This window comes from Alexandromys fortis, unplaced genomic scaffold (genome assembly GCF_014885135.2).
Source record: "Alexandromys fortis isolate MF-2015 unplaced genomic scaffold, M_Fortis_MF-2015_v1.1 scaffold_24, whole genome shotgun sequence".
NCBI classification, from domain to species: Eukaryota; Metazoa; Chordata; class Mammalia; order Rodentia; family Cricetidae; genus Alexandromys; species Alexandromys fortis.
The window spans coordinates 8,593,662-8,616,152 of record NW_026067906.1 but is presented as its reverse complement, the minus strand read 5'-3'; positions in this window follow the sequence as shown (position 1 = coordinate 8,616,152).

The following is a 22,491-nucleotide window of genomic DNA, read 5'->3' as shown; positions in this document are numbered from 1 at the left end:
CTCTCACATCTTGCATTTTTAGAACTTGCTGCCAGACTCTGCCAGAATAGTGCTCCTTTGGACTTACTAAAGTATACACACACACACACACACATATATATATATATATATATATTTAAACCTTAATGGCATACAAAGATTACTACTTTTTATATTGAGTAGAAGCAAGCGACAAACCCTGCCCACATTCAAGGGGTGTGATTTTACAGGCTGTGAGGAGTAAGAGTCAAAATCCATTTCTACTTACTTCCATACTCCTAATCTGTTTGGTTTTTTAAACCCGAAATTCTAGGGTTCTATTGTTTGGATTCTTTTCTTCTTTGCCTACTCTGTTGGGGGTGCCCCATCAGCCTCTCTATCTGTTGGGAGCAGTGATCCTGAATTTCTTGTAAACAACTTGTTTTCCCCTGATCTGAGTGCCTACAGCTGCTCTGAGCAAGAGATCCTCAGGAGTTCATGATGACAGGAGAGGGGTTTCTGGTGTGTTTGGCTGGGATGTGGTTATCTCTATATAAGCTGCTCCTGAACACAATAAAAAGGACATTCTTGGGGCATTCTGGCATCAAGGATGACCTGTGTCTTTCTGTCTGTGAGTCTCTGTGTGTTTCAATCTCCAGCCCCTTGCCCGGTGCACGAACTGTACGGAGGAGCATAGAGAGAAAATGGGCGTGGTGCGCCGCACTATCTTTGTTTTAACTTCATCTCTTTTTTGTTTTCTGCATTTACATGATTTGAGAACAGGTTCCCTGGCCCCTGAGTCCCTGCTGGGGGTTGGAAAGAGTATAGCATGGTTATTTATTACTCTGGCCTCCTGGTCAATGGGCTACTTCCAAGGATAGCGGGCTCCAGATCCAAATAAGAGGAATCTCAGTTAGTGACATTCTCTTTGTTGTCAGTAACTCCTTCTTCCCTTGAACCGTTTGAACTGCCCATCTTGGGGACAGTGAATGACTTAATTGTTACTCTAACTTTTGCCACACTCTTTAAATAGGTGTTTTTCAAATTCTCAAATCACATGCACAGAACAGCTACCTCACTGACTCATGAATCTGCACACTTTTCTTCTTCTGATCGCATCTAGTCTAGTGGATTTAAATTGCGTATTTCTCCTCACCTTTTCATTTACAGCTTTGTTCCTCTCCTTTAGCATCCTGACTAGAAGTTTCCACTGGATTATCTTCCATAGACTTCATACTTGACACATCTCAAACCTTCAACTCAAATTCTCACCTACCTTCCAATCCTAACCTGCTCACACACATTCTAGTCTTGGTAGGTATCAGTGTTATTCTCATAGCAGGAAGTCATTCTTGACTCTCACCCTTTCCTCAAGTGCAGCATCTGGAAACAACCCTGCCGGCTCTTCCCCCTATAAAGTGGCTTCCTTCCCTCATCTCCACTGTTTCTCTCCTTATCCCAGCCTTCATCTTTGTTCTGGGTCACCCAGTCTTCCCAGCATACTTTTAATTAGTCTCCTCGCTTCTTCTCTCTCTCTCCTGACTTTTTACTTCAGATTTTAGTAACGGGGCTGCTAGGATGAGCATTTCAGTCTCTGGGCCACACTGTGTGCCTCCTCCCCTCAAAGCCACCCTGGGGGCCTCTTGCCACATGGTGAGCAAAAGGCAAGATTGTAAAGATGTTGAAACTACAGAAACAGAACATGGAACGATAGTTACCGAAGGCTGGGAAGCTGCGGAATGAGTGGTCAGTTGAGTTGTTTACCAAACAATACAACATTAGATAGGAGAAATAAAAAAAATTATGTTGTGATGGGGGAGGGGGCGTTGGAGAGAGATCTCTACAGTTATGAGTCCTGACTTCTCTTACAGAGGACCTAGGTTTGATTCTTAACTCCCACATGGTAGCTCACGACCGTCCGTCACTCTAATCCGTTACTCTAATTTCAGTGAATCTGATGCCTTCTCCTGACCACTGTGGGCACCAGCATGAACATGATTTATATGCATAGATGCAGGCAAAACTGCTTATACATATAGGATAAAATAAATGCATCTAAAAAAAACCTCCTTTGTATAAGATGATGATCGTAATTAATGATGATAGAGTGTATTCTTTAAAAATGTCAGGAGACCCCATATCAAAATGATGACGATGAGAGATAACACCTTTTTTAATTTGCTATATATGACAGTCCTGTAATGTATGTATGTATGAATCAAAATATTATATGGCCTATGATAAATAATTTCATTTGTTCATTAAAAGGGCCATAAAGGCTCCCAAAGTTGGTTCTTCTGTGGCACTGTGGTGTTTGCTCTGTCCCTTCTTTGGCTCATTTTTCTTGTGTCACATGACTCTCTTGCTATTCTTTGATTCTATCACACACACTGCCCCCTTCAGGCCTTTGAATTCCCTGTCTGCTTCTGTAGCTGGATCCCCCAAAGGTCACCTTCTCATGGGGTCTTCTGATCCTTCATCGGTTTCATCTGAGTTAGTGCCCTTCTTCACACTTCTACTTTATTCTCTATTTCCTTCTCACATTGGTTGTTTTCTTCCCCCTAAACTGTTTATCCTCTGACATAGTGTTCATTTATTTATCTGTCTGTGACTTGGCTCCCACACTGGCCCCTTACCAGTCAATTAAAGGCATCCCCAGTAGGTAACGGGCCGTTGGGTTGCCCATTTTCCTCCAGTACTTTATACGCTAACTGCCTTATGAGAAGTATAGAAAATTCAGTGGTTGAATAAATAGACAATAAAAATCTTTGCATCCTTAAGGTATTATCCTTGTCAAAACTGGCTTTAGTCACCTTTACACATCTGGGAAGGGGGAACCTCAGCTGAGGAATTGCCTCATCAGAGTGCCCTGTGGACATATCTGTAGGGGTGCTCCCTTGATTTCTGATGGATGTAGGGAGGCCCAGCCCACTATAGGAGGTCCTATCCCCAGGCCGGGGGGCCTGTGCCACATAAGAAAGGTAGCTGAACATATGCCTGGAAGCGAGCCAGTAATCAGCCTTCCTTTATGGTCTCTGCTTCAGTTTCTGCCTTTAGGTTTCTGTTTGAGCTCTTGTCCTGGGTTCCCCTTGATGGAAAACTATAAATTATAAGTTGAAATAGAGTTTTTCTTCTCCCAAGTTGGTTTTGTTCAGTGTTTTGGCACTGCTGTAGAAAGCAAAGGAGAACAATCATGTGAGTTTTGGAAACAACAGCCATCACACCTTCAGAATGGCGTTGGGGGACACCCAATTCATTGTATATTTAGAGTGAGTAGATTAATGATGTTTGAGGGTCCTTGGGTTAGTTCTTGGTTTTAAGGCTGTGTTGTTCTTCTTGCTCAGGCCCAATATTTCCAATGAAACCATATCCCTAGCAGCGAGTGGATTGCTGCTTAAGCTTCCTCCATGTTTACAGAAGTCTTAAGTTGGTTGCAGCTGCCAGCAGGCTGCCTCGACCTCGCCACTAACCTCTCCCCACTGCCTTGGCTCCGCGTTCTGTTTGTGGTTCACAGAGATATTTATCTTGATTTTGTACCCAGCTAATGTCCTAATGCTTTTATCATCTTTATATAGTTCTAATCATGGCTGAATGTTTCGGACAGAGAGGGTGTGGTAATTTATGAACTCACTGAACTCTTTTAGAGTTAGAAGGTAGAAGTCACCCTACATTTCTAAGCAACAGTTGAGTCATTGCCATATTGAAAAGTCCACGGGACAGCACATAAAAATTCAGATTTACAGTTTAGCATGGAAATTGGTAACATCTGGCAGCAGGAGGCCTCCGTTCCCATGTGTGACAACTGCTTGGAGGTGAGTAAACACCGCGAGAGGCCGTGGGTCATGTCCTCTACCGGCTGCCAAGTTCTCACGCTGCATACTTTCCTGGACCTGACAGGGTGACTTCACTTTGCTGCCTTATCTGTGTGACCCCTGAAGGTCTTTTAATTTGTGGTCCCTATTTTGAGTACACCGTGAGCTAAAGCATCAGGCGATTTATTAAAAGGTTAAAAATAAAACCTGCGAGTCAAAAAAACTTAGTCTTTCTTTTGAACAGGAGGGAGAGAGAGAGAGACAGAAAATGAGAGAAAGAAAGAAGATAGGAGGGGAAGAAAGATGGAAACAGAAAGAGAGAGAGAGAGATGGAGAAATTATGAGAAAGGGACCAGGAGGGGGATGAGTGAGGTGGAGGAGAGGGATGAGATAGAATGTGTGTATATGTGTACGCGTGTGAATGCATGAGAGACAGAGACACAGAGACACAGGAAGACAGAGAATTTGATGTTCCTCCCCCGTTTATGAGTACAAAGTTTTAAACCCTCCCAAACCTGCATTGTTCCCATTTTAGGTGAGAATATGCCACTACGGAATGTTTTTCCCATAAAAATGTCAAATGAAACTTTATATCATGGTGCCCCGGAATAGAGGGAGGTGTTTGCACAGAGAGGAGCCGGGCCCAGAGCCTGTAATGTGTGTTCTTTCTTGTTAAGGTAAATCTAACTCACCCAGACAGAGCCGACTCATTTCATGATACTGATAAGCCTTCTTATCTTAAGTGAAACTGTGAACTTCTGATGTTTTTATGAGTCCATACCCTATAGGTAATCAGCTTCTTTTGTACATGACTACAAACATTTCGTGGTAAATCGCGACTTCTGCCCAATGATGTATCATTTTTTTTTTTTTTTTTTTTTTTTTTTTTTGCCAGGGTGAGAATGGAGTAGACATTTGCTGGGGTGAGCATGAGGTAGACGCCTGCCACTTCGTGAGTCATGTGCAGCATCAGGACGTCTTGCTTCTTGCCCTGCTGGTATGCCATCATGCCAGAGGTGACCACGTTCCTCATTTATTCAGTGTAATGTTATGAAGCAATTGCTTAGGCCTGGGGTATTTTCCTATAGTCAGAGCATCTAGGCTTGCACAGGTATTTACACAGCACTGCTCACTGCGTCCTGAATACTTTCCCCGGAGACTCTCTGCCATGACTTTCTGCTTGTATAACTTTTCCACTTACTTGTATTCTGATAAGGACACTTATCCGCTGTCCGGAGGGTTTATTTTGAGAATTTATGTCATTGTAAATGGTGCTATGTTATATATAAACACAAGCACCCGTATGTGACACATTGGAGCTATATGTTTGAAGTTGTAGTTGTATCTGTTTTCTGTTTCATCAATATTCCCCCTATCTAAAATCTAGAATGCTTTCCCCAAAAGGGAAACATCACCACAGGGTTACCCATTTCAAAAGCATAACCACTGCATGGAAGGTACTTAAAGAAAATTAAGCAGCAGTTAGAATTAAAGCTGAACATTAAACCATCATGACTAATAGCACAACCTTTTAGCCCAATCTTATTTTTCTCTTAAACTTGTCACAAATATTTTAGTTCATCCTAGATGTTGCTATTTGTCATTTTTGTTTTGTTGTTGAACACAAGCTCCAGGGGTTGAGTCCGTTTAGCGTTTGATCTCTCTTTAAGAGGAAAAAAAACTTTATTTAAGAACTAAAAGTCAAATTACAGTGTTTTGAGAAAGTTTGGTTTGATGGACAGAAAAATGTTTTTGTTGTTGGTTTTGTTTGTTTGTTTGTTTTGTTTGGTCTTTTTGATCTTTCTGCATCACTTGATCCTAAGGTGAATTAATCCTTTTTGAGTTATCTGGACTTGTTTTTCTCTGACATCAGGAATTTCTTCCCTGAAGTTCTGCCCGCGTCCATTCCCCTGCCTGACTATTCTCACGTATTTAAAGTCCTCATCCTCAATCTTCTCCAGTTTGGCTGTTGATCCTACTAGGTTACAAGGTCTTTTTCTCATCCACCACTTTACAGATTAGCTTGCCCTCTGGAGCTGCTGGGACGCCCTGGAAATGCATCTAGTTGACCAAGACACCAAGATGTTTGTTTTCATTCGTTAGACTTTCCCAAGTCTCTAGGACAGGGCTGTCAAGTAACTTCATATGCTTTGGATACTGGTAAAGGTGTGATAGATGTGTGTCCTTAGTGAAATCCACTTTAGCATTCAGAATTCATCTACTACAGTTGCAGGGACCCAAGAGTGATCTCTTCACCCCTCTCTCTCCTCAAATTCAACAGTATGTTTGATCTTCTTTGGACGTCTCATTTCTTATTCCCATTAAGTCTGATATGTAGCCAGCACTATTAGTCTTTCCTGAGAACTGTCACACATACAGACTCCCAGGTCTCTCTCTCAACTCAAATCTTATTCCTGATACTGTCAAGAACACCAGTCCTTGAGAAACACAACCTTAGTATGCTGTTCTAGCCTCTCTTTTACCTCTTTCATCTCTTTCCTGCCCCCCTTCCTCCCCTCCCCATCTCTTTTCTTCTTCTCCCCTTTCTTCCTTTTTTTTTTTTTTTTTGGGACAGGGTCTCATGTTCCAAGGCTGATCTTGAACTCACTTTATAGTGGAGAGTGACCTTAATTTCTGGTCATCTGGCCATTATCTCATGGGCGCCAGGATGCCAGGCATGTACGATGTGGTGCTGGGAGTAGAACCCGGGCTCTCTTGCAGGCTGAGTAAGCCCACTCCCGACTGAGACTCATCTCTCCTTGTCCTTTTGTTATCATTCATCTGGTTTAGAACCCACAGTCAGTTGTGGAAGTATGCTCTCACAGATATTCTCAACTCCCGATGACTCATCAGTGTGCCTTCTTGAAGTCCATAGCCCAAGCAACCTGGAACAGCCCACAGATGCCACTCCTTGGAGCAGAGAGGTGCCAATGCACGCTTCTCATGAAGCCTGTCCTTGTCCGTGTCCCTGGCAAGGCTCTTCCTCTCCATGACAGCTGTTTTGTGAAAATTCTGCATTCTATCCAAGCCTCGTACTTTCTCAGCTCCCCATTTTAAACAGATGACTTTTTCCTCCCACTTCCCGCAGAAAGCAGAAGGCATCAGATGGGAACTCCCTCAGCTTCTCGCTACCGATCCCATATTGTTCCATCCGGCCCACGTTCTCTTCTTCCTCTATTTTTGTATTTGGATATCAGCTGATCTCACCACCCGTGTTTAGAATCCCATCCCTCTCCGCTGAGACTCTCACTCGGTTCCTCGTTTTCAGTGATCCCTCACGCTGCTGTTTACCGAGCATCTCAGGCAGATTATTCGCAGTCATGTAGAAACCTGTGCACTCTCCTTCGATCTCAAAACAGCTCTTTCTCGAAGACCATAGTCTCTTCAAAATCCCCTTTGTGTTTGCCTCCCAGGGTTTTCATGATATAGTTAATTTCTTGTCTCATTTCTAATTCTTCAACCTCATCCAACTTGGCTGTCATTCCTAGTTAGTAGCAGTGCTGGCCAAGGTCACCAGTGACTCCCATGATTTAAATACAGTGCACACCTCCAGTTCTTTATTTCTGGGTTTCTACCATTTTTGTCCATTCTTCTCTTTTGTGTGTGACATATGTGTTCTGTTTTCTTTTAGCTTCTAAGACATCATGCCATCTAGATTTACGATCTAGCTTTCTAGCCTTTCCTTCTCTATTACTTTGTTGAGTTCTCTTTCTCTAGCGATGGTAGTAAGCACTTTGCTCTTTCCATTCTGTTCTTTATTAGGTTACATCTCTACACTGGTTAAGTTTTGAGTGCTTCAGATTTCTTTTCATCAAGCCCCAGCGGGGATGGTAGAGAATGGCTCAGTCCATAAGCACTTGCCTTGCCGATATGAATTTGATTACAGAACCCACGTAAAAATGCCAGGGTGATGGTACATCTTTGTAATCCTAATCCCAGGGATGTGGAAAATGAGGATCTCTGGAGCTCAGTGGTCAGTGAAGCTAGCGCAATCGCTGAGCTCTGTGCTGCTGAGAGAGAAGTTTCAAAAGAGGTGGATGGTGTTCCTGAGGATAACCCCTGAAGCTGAGCTGCAGTCTCCTTTTCTACATGCATGCACACACATGTGATTCTGCATACACATGCACCCACTCTCACATAAACACACACCCAGTCCTGCACATGAATGTGCACACAACCACATGCATCAAAAAGCCAGTGTCTGTGCAAAGAAGACTAGTAAAGGAGAAGGAAGTTGATTTTGAAAGCAGGATCTGCAAAGCTTTGGTCAAAGCGGCAGGTGTCCAGAATCACCTGCCTGTCCATCATTAGACTGAAGTGTTTTTACATGACTGCTTTGGCATTGGCCAGATGTGGGTGCCTGGAAAGGAATTTCCCATAAAGAGGCTTAGATAGGGCAGAGCTCAGAGAGCTAAGAAAGCTCAGAGCTGGAGACTCTACTAATCTAACTCTTGTCAATGTGGGCATCAGAACTTTTGGTAGGTGATCTGTAGAGTGCATTGCTTTCTTGATCATGTATTCTATTTTACATAGAATTTTTTTATACATATGTCCCAGTGTTTATTAGTTGTCTGAGAAGTCCTAAATCTACACTCAGACTCACGTGTTTTTCACATTTATACCCAACTGCCTATTCAAAATTTTTATCTTTGTCTGGGCATCTCAAAGGATGCCAGGATCAACTTGTCTATGCCACCATCAATCAATAGAGCTTTCCAGATTTCTCTCTTACATTTCTGTGAAGCCATTCACTTTTCTTTATTCTATTGACACCACTCTAGCACACACCACTACTTTCTCTAGCCTGGACTTGTGCAAAGTTATTCTATTTGATTTTCCAAGGTCTCCTTTCCCCGCTTCTGCAGGTTTTTCTACTGTGGCCACACAGTGCTTTCGAATGAAATTTTGAGTCCATTGATTTTTTTTGCACCTAAAATAATCCCTTCAGTGCCTTCTCAGGATTATTTTTGGAGAGAGGCTAAGATAACTTTGAAGGAATTATCAGTCTGTGTTCTGTGATTTCTAATTTGACTACTCTTTTGCCCAATTCCTATATTCCAGTGACAATGTGCGTGGCCCCAAACCCCTGGGAAAGGGAAATTCTCTCAACACTGTTTCCTTTGTTAGAAATAATTGCCTCTCGTTCTTCAACTGATAGCTTTTCCATCTCCAGCCTCATTTCTCTGATAAGACTTCAAGCCTGACTCTTGTCGCATTTTGGTTTATTTGTTCATTGTATATATGTTAGAATGCATATGTATGCATACCCATGATTATTGAAATATTGTTTGACTTTATATAAGTACTCCCTGTGAGTATAGAAAACCACTTCCATTTTAGAAATATTCGCAGTGCTTAACACTGACCCGGAATGTGTATATATGTATATATATTTCCATTAATGTATATATATACACATTAATATATATATTAAATTCATGAAGCCTCCTAAGAATACCTGAAAGGCTTGTTATCCACCATTCAATATGGAGTTTAATGCACAAGACTTCTACCCTAAGCTATTTAATAGGCTCTTAATTCATTCTGTCCATTAAAGAGGTTGAATGAAGTCTGGAGAAGCTCACCCCATGTCAATCTTGCGTTACAAGGTAGGTGGGGTTTGTTTCTCAGAAGGGTGACGTAATGGATCTTAAGTGTATGAGAATCTTTTCTCCACTTCAGATATCTGACTGACTATGTATATCGATTAAATGACACTATCAGTCTCTGTTGTATATAAGAGGAATAAAGCCTGCTTGTATACTGTTTCCTGGGCTGGGGACAATGCCATTCTAGGGGCACAGTTCTTAGCAAGCAAACCTTCGCTAACCTCCCGTTAACTACCACTGAGGAGACTCGTAGGAAAGCTACCGTAGGAATGTTTATTCTAGCTGAAGATGCAGAAACATTGAGTTCGAATAAGCCCGTGAAAACTGACGGATGCATTTGATTGAAAAATTCTCTGTGTCGTTAGCCTGCACAAAGAAACTTCACCCAACGAGCCAGGTCTAAGGCTGCAGCTGGTGGTACCCGTTTAATGCAGCACAATAAACCTTTCAAAATGCAAATGCAGAGCAGTGCCTTATTCATCTGCAGCTTCAGGGGAAATTGAGAAAGTCAAATGCCATTATGCAAATGGGGCAGCTGCCAACGAAGGAGTTGGCCAACATCTTTAATTTTGCAAAGAGGGATGTTATCAATTTATGGATGTATCTATCTCCATCTGCCCCTGGAGAGATAATGAGTTCTCCAGGGTACAAAGTGAAGATATATTTTTCATGGAGAGTCACTGCTATATAAACAATAATGCGGATGCCAAGGTACATATAGCATCCGCTATTAAGCAGACACAATTATGCATTATGCTGCATATAATTAGACAATGTTAAAGTATTTGGTTACGGTCTAGAATTTCATTTATAAATGAGTTTTTATTTCTGCATTTTGAATACAGGAGTTCAAGGTCAGTCTTGACTACCTAATGAGTTCAAGGCTGGCCTGGACTATATGACACTTTGTCTCCAAAATGAAAAGCAGAATAACAAATGTTAATACATAAATTGATTGATTCCCTTACTGTAGAATCACTTGCTTGGGTACTAGCAGCATACCACAAGCACAGTTCCTAAACTCTTGGAGTTTATGATGTCATAAGCATGGCAGAGCTTAAACAAGCAAACACACAAAGAATGTTAAAGCCATAGATGTAGCTAGTCAAGTCAAGGAGATGTGCCCAGGGCAGCATGAAAGAGGAAATGAACTTCAAGTGCTGGATATCATTAAAGAGGTCAGGAGGGGCTTATTTGGAAACTGGATGTTGGAGCAGGATGAGAAACAACCTTGACAGGCAAAAATGAACACCAGAACTGGACATTGCCCTATCCATGGGGAAGAACAAATGGAGGACCGGTGAGGTTACAGAAGTAGCAACACACAGAAGCCAGCCATGACTTGGGCCAGCAACAGTTATAAATGCTGTTAGTGATGTGTTAATATATTTGGCTTTCCTTTTTAGAGTAATAGAAAATGACAAAGTAGCTGACTAGAAGGTAGTCACTCCCATTGAATTGCCATTAACTCCTAAGTTAACGCCAATTCAATTTAGACTATCAATACATACTTGCTAAAAATGTAAGTAGAATAGCAAATGCACACGAGACTGGTACAGATTTTCCTTCATTTCACATCTTTGTACTTAAGAGTTGTTTTGTTTGTTTTCATTTTCTTGAGATAGGATCTTACCTGACCTTATTCCCACAGTCCTACTTTGATCACCCCAGTAGTAGAATTACAGGCATGTATCCTCCACCCCCATCTCATAATTGAATAATTTTAAATGCTTTCAATGTAGATGGCATGCTCCCAGGAATAGAAGGACAGGGAGATTATATCTATATATCCCTATCTATCTATCTATCTATCTATCTATCTATCTATCTATCTATCTATCTATCTATCATCTAATCTTTCTATCTATGAGAGACAGTGGAAAGTATAAGGTAAAGTTTGGATATTCCAAAACAATAAAATAAATGTATGGTTAAGTCTGGGTGAAAAAATTGTCTAGTCTGAATTCCAAAGAGATACTTGGAGATAAAATGAAGATAAATTTTAGGTTTTGATTCCCCCCTGTTTGGTTTTGTCATCCCTGCATATCTCTATCCTAAGACAAAAAGAAAAAACAAAAGTCACTCTTGTCCATATTGTTGATAGGTACTGGCTTCCTCTCTGAGTTCTGGGGATAGCTGATCAGGGTTACTTCATTTCTTGTTCTGCATCGATGGACTTAGGGCTAAGAAGGGACAATGGGAGTCATTTTTGAAATAATTTCTGAAATTAATAGGAAACATGTATTTCCTGGGGGTGGGATGGGAAGATTACTCTGTTATAAGAAATTAAGATTCAGTTGTATCCCTTTGCCACCAAGGAAGACATTTTCTGAAAAAATGAGCAGACAGAAAAGGAAAAAAAAAAAAGAGTCAAGGAACAGAGAAGGAAAGCTTGCCAGTGACGAAGGCCCCTGAAACCATGACTACATTGAGGTTTCCACTTATATAACCCTAACCCCCAATGTCCTTCTTGTTTAAGATGTTTTGAGTTCAATTTCTGACCATTGATTCCTCTCTTGCATAAACGTTGCAAGAAACTCTTGCTTTATTGAGCTTACCTATCTATCTTCTCTCTGTATCTATGTCATAAGAAGTTTCTATTTTCCCTTCCTTGGAAGATCTCCCCTTTGTCTCTTACTAGCTACCTAACCTCTGTGGCTATTCTAATTGAACATACATATCTGGAGCTTAAAAGATAACATTCGCGTATAAAAGAAAACATGCAACATTTGTCTTTTGGCATCTTGGTTACCTCACTGGGGGTGGTTCTTCTCCTCTCCTCTCCTCTCCTCTCCTCTCCCTCCCTCTCTCCTTCCTTCCTTCCTTCCTTCCTTCCTTCCTTCCTTCCTTCCTTCCTTCCTCCCTCCCTCCCTCCCTCCTTTCTTCCTTCCTCCTTTCTTTTCTTTTCTTTTTTTTTTTTTTTGAGATTTAGGGTTTCACATAGTTCAGATTGGATTTGAACTCACTAGGAAGCTAGAGCTGGCCTCAAACTCTTGTTCTTCCTGCCTCTACTTTCCAAAAGCTGCCGTGACAGGCATGTACCACTGAGCCTGGCAAATCCAGCTTCCCTAGATCCCTACTGAAGGTGAGAAGATGCTGTGTTTCTCCTTTGCTGTGCTCAGATCACTCAGAAAATTGTCTTTCAGACTCATTCATGCTGACACAAAGAACAGGATCTTCTTCTAAAAGGAGAATAGTATTCCAAACTGTATACATTTAACACATTTTCCTATATAACTCATTTACTTGTGGACATTTGGGTTGTTTCCACATCCTGTTTACTTAGGATCATGCTAAAATGTAGGTGGTAGTGCCAAAGTCAGCAACAGTTTCCTATGGTGTCTCTTCCATACAGCCTAATCAATTTTAAAGAACATTTCATTTTATCTTGTATTCTCTCAATTCTACCTTCATTATCAGTAACTATCTCTGCAGTTTCTTCACTGAGAAATTGAAACTGTCTGATTAACTTCATCAGTGACTGAGCATCTGTATCCATCCTTTCTTCTTTTTCCTCTTGGTACCCAAGAAGAGATGTCCTTGCCTTTGCTCAAGGTAACTCCTTACACTTGACTTTCTATTTCCTCTACCTCCTTGTGAGCCTCACTTTGTCACTCTTGATGTCTCCTTGTTACAATTTCTGTTGAGTTTTCAAATGTAAAAAGATTTAATTAAAATATTCCTTAATTTCATATCATCTTCTGCCTTTGATCATCTCCCTTCCCTCCTCTTCCCTTCCCTCCTTTCCTCTCCTCTTCCCTCCTCTTCCTTTCCCTTCCTTTCTCTTTCTTTCTGTCCCTTCCCCTCCTCTTCCCTTCTCTCCTCTCATCTTCCCTTCCTTCCCCTCTTTTCTCTTCCCTCTTCTTCCCTTCTCTTCTCTCCTCTTCCCTTTCTTTCTCTCCTCTTCCTTTCCCTCCCTCCCTTCCCTTCCTTCCTTTTTTCTTTCCCTTCTGTCTTCTCTTCCCTTCCCTCCTCTTTCTTTCCCTCCCTTTCACTTCCCTTTCCTCCCCTCCTATTTCCTTCCCTTCTCTCATCTTCCCTCCTCTCCTCTTCCTTTCCCTCCTCTCTTCTTCCCTTCCCTCCCCCTTCTTTCCTTCCCTCCCCTCCTATACCTTATTCTCTTCTTCTTTCCTTTACCATCCCTTCCCCTCTTCCCTTCTCTCCTCTTCCCTATCCTTCCCTTCCTTTCCTCTTTCCTTTCTTACTCCCCTCTCCCATGTCCTCCTCTTCTCTCTTTTACCTTCCCCTCCCCTACTTTGCTTTCACTCTCCACCTTTTCTCTTCTCTTTTCTTTTTCTACATAGTCACTTGTCTTGAAAGACCTATCACACAGATACACACACACACACACACTCCTCCTTCGCTTCTCTTTTGTGTTTTAACTGCTATAGTTTGAGCTCTGCTGCTAGCGTCATTAGATCTGTTTAGGCAAAACTTGCCCTTGCCTTCTGTATTCCAGATCTGTTCTCTCCTTATCTGCATTGACCTCTCGGCAGCACTTGGCACTGTTGATGGCTCTTGCTTAGAAGTGGTGTTGCTCCTTATCTTTCCTGCCATGAGCCTTCTCTTTCATGGCATTCCTTCTAGCTCTCAGGGTGTTCGAGTTTACAGCTGCCCACTGAGGGTTCAGTCTGTCTCATGACCCGGACTAATATTAGAACTTTCATTTGCTGGATACTGACTTAGTGCCAAGCCCACCAGCTTATGTAATTATAGTAACTCTTTGAGGTAACTGAGATCCTTGTTCTGTGAAGTGAAGAGGTGAGACAGAGACATAGCTTGTTCAGGGTTGTGCAGGTGGTAAGACATGGAGTCAGGACTTCTGTTCACAATCTTCTTTATGATGAGTAGTTAGGATACTGGTGAAATTATGATATACAAGCAGAAAAGTAAATAATTGGGATGGACTTTAATAAAGTATATCTACTTTATTAAATTTATTTGTATTTATAGTTAAAATGTATGTAAAATGTTTTTATATACATCTGAGGTATCAGCACAAAGACAAAAACCAGAATGTCTCCAGCTTTCTAGACTGTTTCCGTCATCACGACATCTTACAGATGTAAATGACATCCAGGATTCTCACGCTGACCATGAACTTGGCCTGTTTTCAACCTCAGATAAATAGAATTGTGGAACCATACAGAGTATGTGTGGTATGTTTTGTCATTAAGAGAATGCAAGAAAAGCGCGTTGCTAAACTTTAGTTTTCTTGTCTAGACACACCATTATTCTATTCTCCAAAGAGCATTTAGGCTGCTTCCCATATTTTACTACAACAAATAGTGCAGATGTGCATTTTTCTGTACCCATTTCAGTGGCCAGCATATGCATTTCTTTCTGCTGTTTACCCAGAAGTGTAATTTCTGGGTTGTGAGGCACCCCAAAATGTTATGGGTTATGGTTGTAGTAGCCGCTTTTGAATAATTTCCCATCAAGGTTTTGAAACAACTAAGTCAGATATGATCTTTCCAATCTAAAGACCTAAATTTCTAGTATATCAAGAATGGCTTGGGTTTGAGAGATTGCCCAGTGATTAAAAGCCCTGACTGCTCTTCCAGGAACCCACCTGGGTTTGCTCCCCAGAACTCAAATGGTATTTCACAACTCTCTGTAAATCCAGTTCCAGGGGATTTTATACTCTCTGACCTTGACTGGCCTCTGCCCTGCTTGTGGTACACAGACATACATTCAGGAATACACTCATTTCAATGAAAATAAAGAAATCTTTAAAAAGAAAGCTTTTCTTGCTTTTATTGACCACTTCTGCATGTATCCTTCAGTTAGATATTTTTAAGAATGTTTCTTTATGTGTTTGTACTATGTCTACATGTGTGTGTGTGTGTGTGTGTGTGTGTGTGTGTGTGTGTGTGTGTGTGTCGCATGCACGCAGTTGACATGGAACCAGAAGAAGGCATTGGACTGTTGGAACTGCAGCTATGAGCTACCTGGTGTGGGTTTGGGAGGACCAAACCCAGGTCCTCTACAAGAGTAGGGAGTACTCTTCAACTGCTGAAACTCAGTACCCCCAGGACAGGTTTTTAATTTTGAAAATTTCATTCATTCTAAACACAATATTTATGATTGTCTTAGCATATCTATTCTCTGTCCCTTGCCCTCAAAGAATCTGCCTGTGTATAATTCTTTCCGGGCATACTTTGTTCTATTATTCCCCGCCTCCCCCTTGAGACAAATGCCTTATCTGCTAGCATTTGGCTTTTCCCTTCCACCTCAGGTGGAACCATTATTCTTACATTAAGAAAATAGTAAAAGGAAAAACTCTGTTCTTGTCATTGTTGAAACCGTCTTCGGGGCAGGGAGATTCAGCTTCAGCGAGCGCTGAGCTAGTACAGTGCTCCGATTGTCGTTCCCTTTTGTGTCAGCCGGCTGTCACGACAGAAGACCATGTGTGTTGGATCACATACTCCTCACCCAGTGCTGCTTGGTAAAGGAACCCCATTGTGAGGGCTACATTTCCACTGTATGCCTTTGAATAAAGTCTCTCTTCATTCTTTGAGGGATTCTTCTGTCCCGCTGGTATGCATAAGCTAAAGCCTACCATTACCCAGCCGAAATGTCATGTGAACATATGCCAGCAGAAAAAAAATGCTCCAAATAATACCCCCATGTGTTGGGTTGACTTATATTTGATCCGTGATTGCGTCACTCAATGCTCCACTCCTCAGCTCTTCTACCCATTTCATCTAAGGGAGCCCCAAATCGCCCAAGCACCTAGATCTACTGTTTAACAGGCAGAGGAAAAAAAAGTCTGTATTTTATCCTTCCATGAAATTGCATGTTAAAAATGAATTTATATTTGTAATATAAAATTATGCATCTGACTACTGTGGGAATACATACTTCAAGGTCACCAAGCCCTTAGAAAACAGCAGTCCTTTGTTGGGTTTGAGTACTTTTCCAAGATTTTGACATTGTATTGCACAGTGGCCGGCAACATTCAGAGTCCTGGAGATTACTTCTGAATAGAAATAATAAGAAAAAAAAGTCCCTAGAAATGAAGGTTTTTAAAAACGTTTTTGTTTTACTTTTTCAAATGTATTTAATATCTACATGAATGGTGTTCCACTAACTGGTAAGAAATTTTGTGATGATTTTGAAACGGGACAATAATTTTATTAGGATTCTAGAATATGTGATCCTGGCCTCTGACCAAGCTTGCTTGACGGGGTTGAGTAACTTATGTCTGATATTTGGTCCCTTCAAGGTTTCTCTTTTATTGCATGTGGTAGCTGTGGTCTGGGTGTTGAGTAAAAATCAGAGGAAGGGAATTCTTCACCACCATCTTGGTTATTTCAGTTACAAACTCTAAAACTCCTGGTCATTTTCTTCATAAGTAATTTTCAGATCCTAATGTCTTTCTCCTCTCTTTATTCAGATTCACTAGGGTGATCTTCTTTTCCTTCTTGCAGAGGACAGTTTCTGTTTTTTTTTTTTTTTGTTTTCTTTAGTACATTGGTTTTCCCAAGAGAGAGGAAGATCTGTTGTGAGCTGGTAGTTGGTAGAGTTGAAATCTCTCTTTAACATCCCTGAAGTCATCACAAGGGTTAGAGGTCTTGGCTCAGTACTTCAGTTTCCATGATGAGGTCATTTAAGAACTTCATTCATTCATTCATTCTAAAGTTCCAGGTTTCTGAGATACACGTTGACTTTAACAGACACCCTACTTCCCATTGTCACTGCTATGCCCTTTTCTCATTTCTTTATTGACTATGGTACGACTGTAATAATGACTTAGGTTTCCTGAGCCAGCCATTATTCCAAGCACTTTGTATATACTAATTTAAATATCTACACAATAGCTTTTACAGATACTCCTGGGGTTTCTGATTCACTGTTAAAGAAAATTTATCATTATTATCTCAGCTTATGAATGATGAAATTCATTTCTAGGATGGTTAAATTCCTCAGTCAAGGAACAAAGAGAATAACGAGCAGAGGAAGGAGCTGAAGCACATGGGATCAGTGATTAATAGTGCTTGCTGTTCTTGCAGAGGACTAGGGTTCGGTTCCCAGCACTTATGCCTGGCAGGTTACAATCCTGTAACCACAGCTCCAGGGGATCCAACAGCCTCTCTTCTCTAAGGGCACTGGCATTCCTATGCAAATACACATACCTAAAAATAATCTTTAAAAAGAAATGAGCCACGCTTCACTTTGCAAGGTAAAGCTGTGAACATCAAACGGATCATTTGGTTAACCACACTCACATGGTGAATATCACCTTGTAAGTGTTCAGTTGGTGGGGATTGTGAGTTTCACTGGGTGAGCAGGCCTAGAGAAGGTACAACAGAGGGAAAGGGAGGTAAGGCCTCTGTAATGTTTACTGTGGCTTTCCTATGCCTGGATTAGCACTTGCCAGAGAGTGAATGAATGCATACGTGACGGTCTAAAAATTGATCCTTGGACAGTCCTAAGTTGGGCACATTTGACAAAAACTAAGTTGTTATAAGAATGTCCTTAATAATCCCCTGCAATCAATGATCCTCATAGCTTGTTTCAGTTGTGATAATACAACTGACATAGTAAAAGAGGGCTATTAAGAGAGAAGAACCCAAAATTCTGTTTCTTTTAAGAGGTTTTTTTTTAATCAATTTTTCTTATTAAGAGTAATTGTGTTGGCCTAGTTTTCTTTCTGTTGCTGTGATAATACACTCCAACCAAAAATAACACAGAGGAGGAGAGAGTTTATTTCATCTTTCAATTCCAGGTCACAATCCATCTCTGGGGCAAGTCAGGGCGAGGACTCAGGGCAGAAACCTGAAGCAGACACCAAGGAGGAAAGCTGTTTGGTACCTTGCTTAGCTAGCTTCTATAGACAGCCCAGTGCTGCCTACCCAGGAACAGGGTGTTCCTACAACAATTACCAATTAAGACAATCCCTTGAAGCCATGTCCATAGACCAAAGTGAAAAAAAACAATTACTCAATTATCCCTATTTTGGGTGATTCTAGGGTGTACCACATTGATCATTCTACCTAGGACTGATGCCTCTCAAGAAAAAGGAAAGCAAAGAAGGAATGGAAGGAGAAGAAAAGGAAAGGAAACCTGTAGGAAGTTGCCAAGGAGCTGTAAATTTATCATGGATAAAAGCAAGGAATCACACTGATTTTACTGCTTTGAAAAACTAATGGTTATTGAGTACTTGGAAATTTTATGAAATTATTTCAAATTTTATGAGAATGGTTTCAAATTATTCTTTTGAATGAGTACCAGAAATAATGCTACATCTAAAATTTTTGGTAATTCATCTTTATGAGAAGACTCATTCCATTAGAGAGTGCATAGATTGGCAAATATTTTTTGTTATGGTAATATTTCTTAATATAGTTTAATGACTGTCATTATTTGATGGATAATAACATAACTTTTAAGTTAATTAAATAACATATTTTCATCTTTAATAGTTCAGGATAGTAAATAGTTTTTATAGCTATGTGTAATTAGCTATAAAGTAATTGTCAGATGATTGACAAAGTGATAAGTGATGTCTATTTTTCTTACATATTTTAATTATGTAACACTTCTTATAGAACAGCAAAAGGTCAAAGTTCAGCACCCAATGAGCAGTCTCCATATTGCCATCACAGTATCGGTCAAGCTCTGAGTCTTCGCATGTCCAGATAGAGCTCTATTATTTTTATTGAGAAAACGAAACCATTATTTTTTGCAAAATGATGTAATTTTGAGTTACACTAAAAATGTATAGCTTCATTGTAGGTGAAAATTTAATACTAAAGCAAAATAAATCATAGAAATATGTTCATCTTCTTTGCCTAACAATTGTTCAAATATTATAATTCTTATGTTCGATTATTCTCCACAAGTTTTTGTTTTCAGTATGCCTGTAGTGAAAGAGTCACTTCCTGTTGTTTATTCATTAAATCAGTATTTTAAAATGTACACATTATCATGCACATATAAAATAATATACTTAACATTTAAATTGGTTTGTGTGCTATGAATTCATCGTATGTGTATTCTAAAATGAGATTAAGCCAAAATATTAGCAAGAAAAGTATTAGAGTAAGGAAAACCAGGTAGGATATTCACAGATCTTTTCTTTGCTCTCCATCCCCCCCACCCAGTTTAATACCCAGCTCTGAAACAGAACACCCTTGGCAGCATCCCATCTCCCATCAAGCACATAGATCCTCCTCCTTCTAGCCTTTCTTCCCCAACTTGTTACTTTGCCCCAACCCCAATCTGTCCTGCTAACCCACAGGACCTCTCCTCCCAGGGCAATAAGTTGGCTGATGATGGGTCCACACCTGTCCTGCTGCTCCTGAGATCCACCCCATCCCGAGTCTCATCCTCAGCTCTGTAGCAGAAAACCCAGTGCAATCTGCTTTTCCTCTTGGACCCCACCTCAACGAAGCTCTTCTCTCCCAACCCTCCTTTGCCCAGCTCATCCCATTATCCCAGCCTCCAACACACCAGCAGAACACAACAAGAAAACAGTTCCCAACTCCAGCAGACATCCTAAACTAATCCAGAGGCAATACCTGCCAGAAATTAGGTAGACTGTTTGCGGACCTTTTCTCCTTATGTTCTCCAGATGCAATCCCCCAGTCTCATCCCTAGCTCTGCAGCAGAACAGTCTTCCCAGCTCTGCAGCCAAGCAGTCTTCCCAGCTGCCCACAAGCTGGGGATCCCACAGATCTTCCCTTTCTAGCCCCTCCCCCAATTTGTCGCTTTTTCCCAGGCCTCAGCTCCAGCAGGCACTCCCCATGAACACCTCTGCTGAAGCGGGGTGGGGTGGGGGTGGGGAGACAGGCAGCACACAACCATCACACTCTCCAAAATAATCAAAGGGAGAAACAGAAACCAAGGAAGAAACCTCAGCCCAACAAAGACAAATTCAGAAACTAGCACCTAGAACTATAATTATCCCAAGCCCAGATGCCTAGATGTCAATGTAAAAACACAACCAAAAACAGACCAGGGCTATATGTCTCCACTAGGACCCAGCTATCTTACTACAGCTGCCTCTGAATGTTCCAACATAGCTGAAACACAAGAAAAAAAAAGACATTAAAACAGCCTGTGTGAAGATGATAGAGGTCCTTAAAGAGGAAGTGACTAAATCCATTAAAGATATCCAAGAAAACACACACAATCGAAGGGAATGAGTAAATCCCTTAAAGAAACCCAAGAAAACACAAACAGGGGAAGGAAACAATTAAAGCTGTTCAAGACCCAAACATAGAAACAGAATCAATACAGAAAACCCAGACTAAAGAAGTTCCGGAGATAAAAAAAATATTTAGAATTCATACAGGAACTAGAGATGAAAGCTTTACCAACACAATACAAGAGATGGAAGACAGAACCCCAGGCATCGAAGAAATGATAGAAGAAATAAATATATCAACCAAAGAAAATATTAAATCTAAAACCTCCTAAAATAAAACATCCAGGAAATCTGATACATTGTGAAAAAGACCAAACCTAAATAATAGGAATAGAGAAAGAAAAAGAATCCCAGCTCAAAGGCCCAGGAAATATTTTCAACAAAATCATAGAAGGAAAATGTTTCTAACATAAAGAAGGAGATGTCTGTACAAGTACAAGAAGCACACAGAACAACAAATAGATTGGACCAGAAAAGAAAGTTCCTTTGACACATAATAATAAAAACACTAAATGTACAAAGGAATAATATTGAAAGTTGCAAGGGAAAAACACCAAGTAACATATAAAGTCAGACCTATTAGGATTATACCTGACTTCTCAGTGGAGACTCTAAAAGCCAAAAGGACCTGGTCGGTTGTGCTTCAGACTCTAAGAAACCACAAGTTCCAGCCCAGACTACTATACCTAATAAAACTTTCAGTCACCACAGGTGGAGAAAATAAGGAATTCCATGATAAAGTCAAATTTAAACATCTATCTACAAATACAGTCCTACAGAAGGTGCTAGAAAAAAGCCCCTCCAACCTAAAGAGATTAACCACAACCATGTGACACAGGGAATAAATAATGTCAAACCAACAAAATCAAAAGAAAGGAAACACACACACACACACCACCACCACCACCATCAACAAAATAGCAGGAATTGTGGAATATTCTTTTACACTCTGAAGATGTCACTCTGATTGGTTTAATAAAAAGCCAAATGGCCAATAGCTAGGTGGAATTTTCAGGCAAAGAAGATGCAGAAAGAAGAAGATGCCAGGGATGCAGAGCAAACAACACGGGCGTTATAAAGTGAAAGTAACCAAGTCAAAAAGTAGATTAGAGGATACGGGTTAATTTAAATTATAAGAGCTAGTTAGGAACAAGCCTAAACTATCGGCCAAGTTTCATAATTAATAGTAAGTCTCTGTGTCATTATTGGGAGCTGACACTTCTGATGAGAAAGCTTGTGTACAAGGAATTTACAATCATTGCTCATTGATATCTCTCAACACCAGTGGTATCAATTTCCTAGTAAAGTGACGTAGACTAACAGAATGGATTTGAAAGCAGAATGCATTCTTCTGCTGCAGACAAGAAACACACCTCAACGTCATGAAAAGATATTATCTCAGATAAAGGGTTGGAAAAAGTTATGCCAAGCCAATGGACCTACGAGGCAAACTGGTGTGTCCATTTTAATGTCTAATAAAATAGACCAAACCTATACTAATCAAAAGAGACAGGGAAGGACACTACATACTCATCAAAGGAAAAGATGAGTCACCAAGATGACATTTCAATTCTTAACATCTATACCCCCAAACACAAGAGCACCCCAATTTGTAAAAGAGACACTACTATAGCTTAAATCACATAATGACCATCATCACACTGATAGTGGGAAAGTTCAATACTTCACTTTTACCAACAGACAGGTCATCTAGACAACAACTGAACAGAGAAATGCCAGAGCTCATAGAGATTATAAACCAAATGGACTGACAGATATTTACAGAATATTTCACCATAACACAAAAGAGTATACCTTCTCTGCACCTCACAGAATTTTCTTCAAAATTGGCCACGTACTCATATACAAGCAAATCTTAGTAGATACAAAACCAATCGAATTAAATCCCTACATCTTATCTGACTACTGTGGATTTAAGCCAGATATCATCAACAAC